This window comes from Triturus cristatus, unplaced genomic scaffold, assembly GCF_964204655.1.
Source record: "Triturus cristatus unplaced genomic scaffold, aTriCri1.1 SCAFFOLD_542, whole genome shotgun sequence".
NCBI classification, from domain to species: Eukaryota; Metazoa; Chordata; class Amphibia; order Caudata; family Salamandridae; genus Triturus; species Triturus cristatus.
Window position 1 is genome coordinate 23,883 of NW_028188481.1, and position 11,188 is coordinate 35,070.

The following is an 11,188-nucleotide window of genomic DNA, read 5'->3' on the forward strand; positions in this document are numbered from 1 at the left end:
GAGGTAATGGGTCTAGTAAAGAGCCCGAAGAGATGGACATCGCTGCTGCCCTAAACTTCCACGGTCAACATTTCGAAGGATTCAAGTTTATTAGTACAGGTTGCAATAATTTTGTCCAAAGTGGCATCCCCCGCCTGTCTGAATGTACCTGGGCACTGTTCGTCTTCTCGAACTCTGGCAGAGCTCCATTGGCTTCCAGTGAAAGACAAGAATGCGCTCAAATCATCATGTATTGTTTTCAGAGCAATTCACTAAATTGCCCTGTTTTTCTGCAAAGGAAATGTAAAAGTTATATACCTCCGATAGATCTTCGCTCCTCTACCTCAAACCTTCTATGCATTCCTAAATTTCAGAAGGGTAGACAGGGTGGCCAAGAGTTCTCAGTCAGGGCCACACAACTCTGCAATAATCTTCCTTCTTCTCCAAGAGCTTGCCAAAACCTGCTTCAGTTTAGGAAAGCACTTCAAACTTGTTTTTTCCTTGTATAAATACTCAGAATGTCCTTCAGGTTTCTCCCGTTCTTGGAGGCTAGCGCCAGGATATCTTTGAGGTCGCAGTTGCACTTTATAAATCCTACAACATCAGTGTCTTATCATTTAAGGAATCAGGCTTTTCGGGGGCATGGACACGTCAGTGACCAAGATGGCCTCACGGCGCTGGAGCTCTGCCAGACAGGGCTCCAATCCTGTGTCGGATGGGACCGTTGTGCACCTGAAACTAGCCCTGAGGCATTGGGGCTTGTCCTGTACTGCTTGGTGGAGGCTGTGACTGTACCCAGCTACTCCCTGTGGCCGCAGTGCTTTGATGGAGGAATCCGCCCTCAGCAACCGCTGCGCGCCTCGGAGGCCATGTGGTGATAGGGTTCATGGGTGAGCCTGAGGCATGGGGCAGCCAGTGCCTTGAGCGCGATCCAGACTATCCCTGCTGCATCAAAGGCAGCAGGATGCCATCGTAATCCCACCCTGACTCGCCTGCATCGCAACTGTGGCCTTGACTACTGGGACTGGTGCATGAGGCCGCAACGTGCTGAGCACTGTACCGCCCAGGATCCGCGATCCCGACAGCACTGAAGCCGCGGTAGACCACTGGGGGGAAAATCTTGTGGGACTACGCTACCGAGGCAGAGGGTCACATTCTGGCCCCTACTGACTGCAACATACACCTGATAGGATTGTGCCCCTGAAAATGGCTGCCTCGTTGACTGAACCACCCTGAAAAGCCCCTCTGGCACCTCCCAACAGCATGCACCCTGCTCCGTCATACGCCCTCAGGAAGACACAATGATTGCTGTGCCATTCCCTTGCTGCCTGTGCTGTATTTGCAATGGTACATTCCATACTTTGCCGCTTCTTACTCTCCTGGCATGGGGACTCAGGGACCTGAGCACCGACTGCTATCTGTGCACATGCTTCCCACTTGGTCATATTCTGAGGTCCCACCCATAAACATCGGCCCAAGACCCTACCAGCGGCTACCACCGTCAGTGGGGTGGACTGCGACTTGACAGCGCCCACTAATGCAATGATACCGGGCGACCCAAAACAACGTAAGCTGCATTTTGAGAAATTAAAAACTACTGGCAGAGCAGAGAAGGCATCAGGCATGAAGAGTGGCGCGACGGGCAGCCCTACGGTTGAAAAACCAACTGAATTAGGTACCATCATGAAAAACTCAAGACAGGTTTTCGAGCCAAAGATGCATGCTTTGATACTATCTGCAGCTGCCTAGACCACATGGGCGAACGCCTGGACAGACAAGATATGTGAATTGTGGGGGCAGAGGAACAGATATTCGGACTAGAGGACACCTCCACTGCAGTTGTGAAAAGACTGGAAAAGCTGGAGGCATGCCTGACAGCAATGGCCATTAAAATGAAGACCTGGAGGCCAGGGGGCACCAAAATAACATCTGCAATTTGGGAGTCGCAGAAACATTGAACACAGGGCGATTGGACCTATTGGTTGAGCGACAACTCTCTCGCCTACTGGGGAGGCAGAACTTTACACCTACAGTTGTTGTGGAATGTGTGCACAAGTCTCTGGGTCCCCATCTGGTGGCGAGTGCCCCCCCCACAACTAATAGTTGCCCGACTCCACAATTACAGAGACTGCAATGTCACGCTTCGAAGGGTGAAATCCCTGGGCCCACTCCAGTACCAGGGAGACACTATTTCGCTTTTTACGGACTTCATTGTGGTGGTCCAGGAGGCCCACCGCAGATTCAGCGAAGCCAAAGCTGTGGTGCGCAAACTGGGACTCAGATACCGAATGCTATACCCTGCCCGACTTCAGGTTGATGTCAATGGAAAAACCTGTTACTTTGACGCCCCAGCAGACGTGATGGCATTCTACAAACACCGAACCAGCGACCGCGGGTCCCCGAGGCGCTCAATCCCCGAACACACTGCACCTGACTCACAGATCCCTGCCAGCATGGAACTCTTCCCTCCCGGTTGAGAATCTCCATCGAGCTGCTTTCTGGCTGCATGATATGCGGTCTACTGGCACTGCCCTGGCCCTTTATTATTGCTCCTAGTGTGGGGCACACCGCTGATACTTCAACTCATCTGACTGCTTAGACCCATCCATGACCTCAATATTGTGCTGAACCTTTCCACACATTGAGCCGCCCATCAAGATGTTACTACTCCCCAATGGTTTTATACTACAACATAATTGGGGGGAAATGTTTTGCAATTCTTTGGCATTAATGGGATTCACTTGGCAATTATTTACCAGGCGTGGGAGGGGGAAGGAAGGTTGCTGTTATTGGGATGTTTAGGTTCGTTTGAATGTATTAGTTTGTTACCGTACCTATGTACCATACCAGATACACCACTGTTTTTTTTGTTTCTGATAGATGTCTTTACATGCTAACATCTGTTCATTTACGGACCCCGCCTTTATGTCTTGGAACATTTGTGGTCTCAATAACCCATGTAAGGGCAAGCAAGGGCTGCAACATCTGCAGCAGCACATCGTGGATATTTCCTTTTTTACTGGAGACTGACTTATCGCCCAGTCACCCACCCACCTATGCATCCTTATGGGGTCACATGTTTTTTTTTCCAGCAACAGTTCCCATTCCATAAGGAGCCTCCACATTGATTCATAAGCGACTAACTTTTCACCCCTACGCTATCCATTCAGACAAAGGTAGCAGATATATCTTAGTGGCAAGTCAGTCAGTCAGTCAGAAAGCTTTATTTCGGCTATCAGCCCTAAAAGTTCATTAAAACACAAAATATATAATACATAGATCTAGGTATAAAATAGAAACACATAATCATAAAAGAAAAAGCAGTTATTACAAAAAATGGCACAGAAATTGCCTTAGTGAGATAGTAATCGTCTTCTGGTTAGCCACATTGAGAATAGATATTTGGCTATGACTGTAGCGTATAAAGGGGAACAGTCATACTTCAACAACCTGAACAGATCTCTATAGTTCCTAGCCCCTATGTTTTTTGCAAGTTGGATTATCCATTTTCGACGAGAAATTTTATAGGCTGGACAGAAGAGTATAGCATGGACCTCAGTTTCTTCGGAGGCACCACACCCGGGGCAAAGTTGCCAAACTGAACCAACCCACTTATTCGTTCTCGAAAAAAACGGGAGCGAACCATGCCTAAATTGTAGATATAGTTTTTTGGCAAGTACCGGGTGGATCAAATCTAACACAGGCTCAAAGCTATAGCTAATTTTTACCTCAAGAAATGCCGAGGTAAGATTAGCGGTATTAGCAGATTGGAAGATTTGGGTCAAATTTCGTTCCTCCAAAATTTTTGTCAATAGTCTTTTTGGAAGAAAGTAGCATGAGTCCACGGGTGTGAGCCAGAGGTCTTCTCTCCCTATCTCCTTCAGCGATTTCTTAACATATACTAACCAAGGAATGGTACCTGCCTTAGGAATCGACAAGATAGACTTCAGTTCCTCCTGAAAGTTTACCAATTCAGGGGTACTCCATAGTCGACGCCAATACATTATTGGTCTGGAAGCTACCAAGTCCGTGATGGATTGAATACCTAGGTCCATCCTAAGCGGCTGCATAGGAGTGCTCATTGGAAGTGCAAATAATTGTCTAAGAAAGTGGTTTTCTGACTTGGATAAAATCTGGGATGGCGTATGACCCCATAATTCAGCGCCATAGACTACCACCGCCCTAGCCTGGGTTTTATAAATCTCCACCAAAGGACTGATTAACTTTAGTGGGCTGTTTTTAAACATCTTAGTAATACCCCCTGTTATCTGAGTATATTTCAAGTTTATTTGTGAGATCTGGGGGCCCCAGGTCATTTTATTGTTTAAGGTCAAGCCCAGGTAATCAAATGTATTGACCCATTCCAGGGGCAAACCATCAAGCTTCGGAATAGGGCGGTTAGTGGTATCTGCATGGAGGACCATATATTTGGTCTTACTCACGTTAATAACTAAATTCCTTTTCCTGCAGAAAGCCGCAAAACCGTCCAGGACTCTTTCCATCCCCATCGGGGTCCTGGACAAAAGCAGAGTATCGTCTGCGAACATTAGTGCAGGAATTGTCCTACCTGCCAGCTTCGGAGCATCTATATCTCTTAGGGCTAGAATATCCTCTACCAGTCCATTTAAAAAAGAGCAAAAAGGGTTGGGGCTAGGACACACCCCTGTCTAACACCCTTTTCTACTCGAAATGGGTGGGTGAGTTCTCCATTAAGTCCAAACCTGACTCTAGCGAAGGTGTGTTGATGGAGTCGCTCTAGTAGATCACAAAGGTAGAGAGGTACTCCCATCCCCCTCAACAGTTCCCAAAGCTGGCTACGATCCACCATATCGAAGGCAGACTTTAGGTCAACAAACGTGAGATAAAGACTGCCCCCTTCTAAAATAGTGGTTTTCCAGTGGATCATTTGCAGCCTGAACAGTTGGTCCACAGTTGACATTTTGGCTCTAAAGCCCACCTGCAGAGGGGTCAGCATGTTATGATCCTCCATCCAGGTTTGGAGTCTCCCAAGAAGAGTATGCGCAAATATCTTCTGGGCGACATCGATTAAGCTAATAGGCCTATAATTGGCCGGATCAAGGGGAGAACCCTTTTTATGAATTGGAATGATCTCAGCACCAACCCATGTAGGTGGTAGTGGCATTCCAGCTAGTATTGCATTAAAAAGGCCATAAAGATAGGGAACCCAGATATCAGGCTCGCTTTTAAAGAGATCACCTGGGATCCTATCCAGGCCTGGAGCTTTGTTGGGTAGAACTTTACTTAAGGCCACTCTAACCTCACTAAGTGTGCACCTCTGGGGCGATCCCTGGGAAACGGGTAGAAAAACATTGGGATAAGGAGAATTATTCCCTACTGATAGCTTAGAGGCGTAGAGATCTTCAAAGTAACTACGCCATATTTCTTCTCCGACATTGGGTTGGAGAGCTGAGTTGGGACGTATCGATCCAGTTTTAACTAAGCTCCAGAACGATCTTAAGTCCCTATTTTTAAGTGCAGCGGAAATCTCCTCCCATCTGCTCTCTTCCCATTCTTTTTTTGCCTCATTTGTGATTTTCTTAAAAAAGGCCCTTGCTTCCTTAATTGATGACTTGTTACCATTTTTAAGGGTTATGAGAAGCAGTGTCTTTGCTTCTCTACAACTTTTGTTAAACCAGGTAATCTTCCCCCTCGTGGGAGCCGAATTTCTCCTGATTGCCCGCCTAAAATGGGTCTCAAGGGTGCTGCAAAGTTCTATGTGGGTGGTTCCGATCAGCTCGAGGTCCAAATGGGGCTCTAATATAGTAGCATCTCCCATTGTTTTCTCCAAGAGAGGGTAGATCTCAGAGTACATTGCACTAAGGTCCCTTTGCGATTGAACAATCTTCTCCCATCTGACTCTTCGATCAGCACAGGTTGTAATCAAGGGTGCAGGCGTAGGTGGGTCATTAACGGGGGTGGGGTAGTTGGTAAAACCCTCCATGGAAACAGCAATGGGGTTGTGATCACTTTTGCAGCGTTTGTTCACTTGAAAGTCCAGGATCCTTGACCAAAGTCCCGTACTGAGCATGATATAATCAATAATGGAGTTTTGGCCATATCTTTCAAAAGTTGGATTACCTGGGTTATCTGCAGGGAACCTACCATTGCATGCCCTTAGGGAGAAAGTAAGTGTTATTTGGGTGAGTTGTAGGACCAGTGGTGTCCATGCCTTCGTGGGATAGGTGTTAGTGGATGGTATGTCCCACACTTGATCTTCTTCCTGAGATACAGGGGAGATCAACCCATTGAGGGGTTCATAATGGCAATTAAAATCACCACCAATTATAAGATGGTCAGTGTTAGTAATTGAGGTCAAGAAGGCCTCTAGGGCAGTCAGGGTGGGGGACACTTGGCCATGGTTGACTGGGCGGGAATAAATGTTTATCAGGCTCAGATCTTGGTATTCCCGGAAGGACAATGCCAAGCACATAATATCCGGAGAATCGGTACTGATTTCCCTGATTGCACATCCAAGGTGGGTTCGTACCCAAATGGTTAACCCTCCCGACGGCCTACCCCCTTTTGGTCTTACTGCGGTTTCCCAGAAGGTGGCATTCCCTAGTCGATGGTAAGGCTTCAGTGCCCAAGTCTCTTGGAATAGACAGATGTCATATTCGTCTATAAATTCCCCTCAGTCGGTGAGTTCTAACAAACGTGAGAGACCCGCCACATTCCAGGATAGGATTTTTAATCCCGTGGCCCGGTTGATAGAATGGCTACCCGAATGTGACCTAAGGCGGATGGGTTTAATTCCTAAGGGAAAAGCTGGTTTATCCCTAGTGATGACCAAAGATCCCGATTCTATGGGAGTATCGGAAAGCAACATGTTGGTGTTGGGAATAGCAGAGCAGGGCAGTGCTAACTGAGACAAGGATGTGGCCATAGACTTCCACTCGGTCTGGTGAATTGTCCCTTTTATGGGACCTCCACCCAGATGCGAGATAGGAGTCGGAATCAAGGCAGAGGAGTTCTCAGGGCCAGCATCTACTCTCGGAATGTTCCCTTCTTTCTGTAGTTTACGACATTCATAAGTCGTTGCAAAAGGTCTTGCTAGTATCCCCCCTAATCTCAGGGCGTCCCCGGCGTCCCGGGCTTTCCAATTATCATAACCCAGAGGTGCCTGGTGGTGTGGAGATGCGACCCAACCCACCATATCCTCTATCTGCAAAGAGGCAGTATGCCCAGAATCAGAGTCGGGCTTCAGTCAGTCTATACGATCCAAGGGGCTGAACCTGTTGTGACAGGGTATATTAAAACGTGAAGGGTATGTATCAGACTCTTGGATTCCACTAGGGCCAAGGGGCGTCCCCGCTCTGCCCCATTGCGTATTAACTATATCCCTCCCGTAATTTGATGTTCCTAGCGGATAAAAATAAGAGAGGAAGGGGGTATGGATTCCATCAGCCATATTGGCCCGCCCCCCCTCCTCCACATATTTTACCACGCTAGGGTCTCTAAAACTGACAACAATACAATCTCCCCTTATGTTCTTTACGCCCTGGCCAACCCAATCTACTCTTCGTACCATCAAAATGTCCCCGGTCAAATTGGATGGCAGAGGTCTATTTACATTCAACCAATGAATTACCTTGTTCTTTAAGGACAGGTAAGATTCAACTCGTTCTTGGGGGAGTTCAGGTACACCAGTGAGGACCACAACATAAGGGCTACAATCTGGTGGGAGATCGAGTCTTGGGGCGTTCTTGGTGTTGGAGGGGATGTTAGGTCTGGGGTTAGTCAAGGGAAGGAAAAAGGGTTGGGGTTGGGATAAAGGTGATGGAACTACTAAGCTACCGGTTTCACAAGTTGCATTAGCCGGTTGTAGGGAGGCAGAGGGAGCAGGCCCGCCATCCTTGTCAGAGACTAGTTCCCTTCTAATTTGAACTAGATCGTGAGGGGAGGCGTGATCGATTGCCTGTCTGCTAGGCCTGTTAGAGGATGATATAAGTGATTGATGACAAGATGTTTTCGGGACTGGGTGTACTAAAGCCACTGCGTTGGACTGGATGGAATCAATTATCAGTGCTATTTTATTTTCCAATACAGATAAACGCTTGGCTAAGGGAGACAGACTTCCATCAATTACCGCAGCCATTCTATCCCAGAAGGCGCTGGGAGTCAGACCTCCCAGGGCTTTCTCAGGTGAGGCTGTACGGTTAGGGGAAGCTACAGAGTCCCGGAGCAGAATAATGTGTTGGTCATCTTCTGTCATGGGTGAATTCTGATCTCGAGTGGGGACTGGAATTTTTTTTTGTTTTTTCTTGGAGGGACATCTTATTGGGACCCCTTCGCGTTTCTTTCCTTTGGTAGCTGGTGGGTTCATCACTGAACATTTACTTCTAGCAGACTGGTCCGTCATTGACCTTGTTTTGGCACAATTAAAGATAGTAGCTGGAAAAGAGTGATCGACCTCAGTTGGCCTTGAGACAGAGGAATTAGTCGATATGAGTCCGACAGGGGAAGGGGGCTCACTTATCAAGACCTCTTCTAAAGGACGATCTTGGGGCAGGTGCGCCAATTTAGCAGGAGAAGGAGCAGATATAATAGCTCCCAGCGAGGAACGTTTCTCTAATAATGGTTCCACGGATAATCTACGTTCTGTGGCGGCGATCTCATAAGCCAGAACGTTACTTGCCCTAGTTATAAAATTGTCCAGAGTCCCCATAACATTACTCCCCTTAGGTGCCAACCTCAGAAGTCCAGTAGCCATTATTTGTTTACCTTTCAAAACGTGCCTGCCAGGAGGACGACCCAACCCAATCACGAACAGTCTCGAACGGCCTCAAACGGCCCGCTCTTAGCCCGGTCTTCGCCCCGAGCTTCGTCCCGCACGCGTCCCGCTGGCGCGGAAGATGAGATGAGTACTAAAGTAGGTAGAGAAGAGGGGGGCGGGAAGAGTACCCAGCTGCGCCGTGAGTGGTTGTGCGCAGGGAAAGCTAGTCCTCGCAGTCCCGCAGTCGCAGATCCAGGGATGAAGGAAGTCGCACCCAGCAGCAATTAGGCAGGAGTCAGGTGAGGCACCACAGTTTCAAAGGCAGAGAACGCTATTTATGCGGCGAGCGGCTCCCGCGAAGCAGGGGCCGCGAGTCGTTGCCTTGATGATGGTGAGAGAGGGCGGGAAGAGTACCCAGCTGCGCCGTGAGTGGTTGTGCGCAGGGAAAGCTGGTCCTCGCAGTCCCGCAGTCGCAGATCCAGGGATGAAGGAAGTCGCACCCAGCAGCAATAAGGCAGGAGTCAGGTGAGGCACCACAGTTTCAAAGGCAGAGAACGCTATTTATGCGGCGAGCGGCTCCCGCGAAGCGGGGGCCGCGAGTCGTTGCCTTGATGATGGTGAGAGAGGGCGGGAAGAGTACCCAGCTGCGCCGTGAGTGGTTGTGCGCAGGGAAAGCTGGTCCTCGCAGTCCCGCAGTCGCAGATCCAGGGATGAAGGAAGTCGCACCCAGCAGCAATTAGGCAGGAGTCAGGTGAGGCACCACAGTTTCAAAGGCAGAGAACGCTATTTATGCGGCGAGCGGCTCCCGCGAAGCGTGGGCCGCGAGTCGTTGCCTTGATGATGGTGAGAGAGGGCGGGAAGAGTACCCAGCTGCGCCGTGAGTGGTTGTGCGCAGGGAAAGCTGGTCCTCGCAGTCCCGCAGTCGCAGATCCAGGGATGAAGGAAGTCGCACCCAGCAGCAATTAGGCAGGAGTCAGGTGAGGCACCACAGTTTCAAAGGCAGAGAACGCTATTTATGCGGCGAGCGGCTCCCGCGAAGCGGGGGCCGCGAGTCGTTGCCTTGATGATGGTGAGAGAGGGCGGGAAGAGTACCCAGCTGCGCCGTGAGTGGTTGTGCGCAGGGAAAGCTGGTATTCGCAGTCCCGCAGTCGCAGATCCAGGGATGAAGGAAGTCGCACCCAGCAGCAATTAGGCAGGAGTCAGGTGAGGCACCACCTTTGCTTCTGGGCTCAGGGAGCGAAGGCTTCCACCCCAGGGGTCCAGAAACATGTCTCGTTGTGGCAGGCTGGTGTGTAACAGTCAGGGAACCCACCAGAGGCTGGTCGTTTTTCAGGGGGCATCTCTAAGATGCCCACTGAGTGCATTTTTCATTAAATCCCACACTGGCATCAGTGTGGGTTTAACGTGCTGAGAAGTTTGATACCAAACTTTGTAGTTTTCAGTATGGTCATTATGGTGCTGTGGAGTTCGTAATGACAAACTCCCAGCACCATATATTCTTATTGGCATTTTCTGCACTTACAATGTATAAGAATTGGATTAGACACTGTAGGGGTACAGGGCTCATGCACCTGTATCCTCAGCACTGGTATAGTGCACCCAGCTAGAGGGGTGACCCACCTATGCCAGGGCGGTGGGTTGTAGGCATGGCACACAGGGATGTGTGCCATATCGACTCTTCACTTTGTTCTGCACCAAAACACGCAGCCTGCAATGGCAGTGTGTGTGTGTAAAGCTACAGGGCCTCTAAGGGTGGCACAATAAGTGCTGCAGCCCTTAGAGGCCTTCCCTGGCCACAGTGCCCTTGGTACCTATGTTACCTTTTACAAGGGACTGACATGTGCCCAGAGAGGTGCCAATTGGGGTACAAGGTACAGTTTTGGGGAAAGAACACAGGCCCTGGGAAACTGATTGGCAGCGACCCAGGGCACATCAAGTCAAAGTGCATCAGTAGTCTGGTAAAAAGTGTGGGGGGAAGGATACTGCAACAGAAACCCAGCTTCATACACTTAGTCATATCTAAAAGTATTTCCGTATGTTCCCATAAACGTGCTGATCTGGTGCTCAGTATGCGTTTCAATGCAATAGTCCCTATTTCATGCTTTATGCTGGTATATAAAGCTATAATGTCCAGTGTTACCAATGTCATATTTGGTTCTCATGTGATGTCAGTTAATAAACTCAAAATATGTTTTGTGTCCTTTATATAGGATGGACGGTTGACATAAAAGGTTGCAGAAAAATGTCCACATATTCCCGGAGTTTTTTAGTCAGGCCACCTATACTTGAGACTTTGGGTCTTCCCGGTGGTAACGGGAGATCCTTGTGTATCTTAGTAAGGGTGTAAAGGCATGGATATCTTGGGCGGTCCACCTTCTAGTGCACGGGTACTCATAGTACGGCCCGCGGGCCGCCAGCGGCCCGGCAAGCCTTGCTTGGCGGCCCGCAGACCTTGCAGACATCGTACCTGTGCTT